Here is a 2,290-nt window from a genome sequence, read left to right on the forward strand (position 1 = left end):
TGATGTGAGTCACACACTATTTTTCTACGCAAAATAATTTTAACTAGACCACATTTGCTAAAGGAACTTTTAATTACTTGTTTATCTACAGTTCAAGAAATACTTTAATTTATATAACTGGATGAGAATATGCTGTCACAACTACTATGCCACTGAATTTAGCCCTAGCTAAAACCACAAGCTTCTTGAACTAACTATTATCTCTACAACCTAACACATGGTTGCCACTGAAATATAATGCCATGCTTAAGTTAATACATAGTCACTCACCCCTGAAAATCAGAGTTGTAAAATAAAAATCTACCATCTGTTCCCCCTACCCCGTAAATGTCTGCCTGTACTCTAGATTTCTCAGTGGTTCCTTATTAGGTTCCCTAAATTTCTAACCCAGAGGACATTTATTTTAGATGAAATGTTTCAGCCAACAAGTGCTACGGTAATGAATCAATGGATTCCACTCCAGTATAAGCATTCTCATTCTTCTCTCATACTAAAACTTTTCCCCATTACTAGCACTTTCCTCCTTGGTTTCACTTCCTAGCATGACTACTTATTTTCATTCTAACATTACAAAAAGTTTATATGTCATGGCAATCTCTTGTGAGGTGTGAAATTTTCCTGAACACAACAAATCCTGGTTTAACCCTAGGTTACTAAATCCTCATAAAATTTACAATTTCACCTGGTATCTCTTTGCAGTTTGTAATGGTACTTGAATTACGTAACCATTATGGTACCTCACCTGAACCTCTCGATACCAGTAATATTCTACTGTGTTTCTGTTAACTACTTAACATATTTCTGAGACAACATTCAGATTTGATTTCATTTGTGATACATCGATATGTTTATATTGCAATGGTATTATTCTTATGTCTATTCTTTCTTTTGTCTCTATGATCTTTGATGTACGTGTAACTCAGATTTTTGGGCGCATAAGCGATAGTTAGTTAGTTGTTGAGTTGTTAGAGAGTCGGATCTTGAAAAGGTCAAGTCTTGGACGTCATGTTGGAAAGATGCATTTTGTAGTTGGCTTATAAAATGTGAAGAAGATGTTTTCAAGTATGTTTTGTATTGTGAAGTGATGTTTGTGTGTCACGTGATATTGCAATTAAAAGGAAGTGTAACTTAAATTCGGAGTGCTGATTATTTTTTTACACCACCATTGTCCAGTAAAAGTGTAATCTTCAAGAATGGTTTGTGAAGCGCATCTACAAAACTTTTGAATATAGCAGAATAAAACCTAGGCCTCTTTGCATCCGAGCTTGGAATCATAACCACCTAGATTTTCAATGATTGAGCCATAATTTTACAACAAGACCAGCATGGGAAACACAAAAAGATGAGTGCCTAGTTTTTTGATTATTACGTGAAATGACTTTATTAACTGTGTTCTAATGACACCTGTCACATAATATGACTGTTGTTGCCCAAAAATGCTGACCTTTGTTGTGGTCACATGAGTGAGAACTGCTCTTCAGTACCTTCATAGCAAACACTGTTATTAACAATGGCAGAATTATTTATTGCCTGACTCCAATGGTTTGCCGACACTGGTTTAGTGCTCTAGGGTTACCTGATTTCGTCCCAACAGCCAGTTAGTTTCTGTGATTTTTTTTTTTTTTTTTCACATTAGGGGACTGTGTCTGCTGCCACACAATCACAAGGAGGAAAAGGAAAGGAAGGGAGTGTATAGGATGGGACAGAACAGAATAGGATAGGACAGGACAGGACAAGACACTAGACGGGACGTTGTGAGACACACTTTGTCTGGATCCTCTATGGAGACCTGTCCGGCTTGGGAGGCCCTGCTGGTAGTTACACTACCACTGGCATAGCCCTCCACTTCATTGGATCACACAAACCCCCTCGCCCACAAGGACAGTGTTTCGTTAAGGCGATGTCTCCTGAGGGGGAAAATAAAAAAATATGGAACGCTTCACGATTTTGCGTGTCATCCTTGCGCAGGGCCATGCTAATCTTCTCTGTATCGTTCCAATTTTAGTATATGTACTGCCGAAGCGAGTACCAACAGCCAGTGGTAAGCCAAAAAACTGCAGCATGCCCATCAGTATGGAGACTGATGCCACGTGGAAATGCCTACCGAGATCCTATCGGCAATGAATTAATATAGACTTAATATACCTACAAGTAGTCACTCAACTTAAATCAGAGCAGTGTAATTTATTTATGTGAAAGCATATTCCCTATAGGTTCAGATGTAACAAAAATATTTACTTCTCAGTGCGTGAATGTAAACAATGTGACTCAGCTAAAACATGCGGCGCAA

The 2,290-nt window shown here is 38.1% G+C and overlaps 1 non-coding gene across 1 annotated transcript; it reads right to left on the reverse strand.

The window, feature by feature from the left end:
- Positions 1-1,923: 1,923 nt before the first annotated feature.
- Positions 1,924-2,029, reverse strand: LOC124546262. Its single transcript, XR_006967673.1, has one exon. It is a non-coding gene; the product is annotated as a U6 spliceosomal RNA (small nuclear RNA).
- Positions 2,030-2,290: the final 261 nt, after the last annotated feature.

The sequence above is a fragment of the Schistocerca americana genome, chromosome 8 (genome assembly GCF_021461395.2).
Source record: "Schistocerca americana isolate TAMUIC-IGC-003095 chromosome 8, iqSchAmer2.1, whole genome shotgun sequence".
Classification (NCBI taxonomy): Eukaryota; Metazoa; Arthropoda; class Insecta; order Orthoptera; family Acrididae; genus Schistocerca; species Schistocerca americana.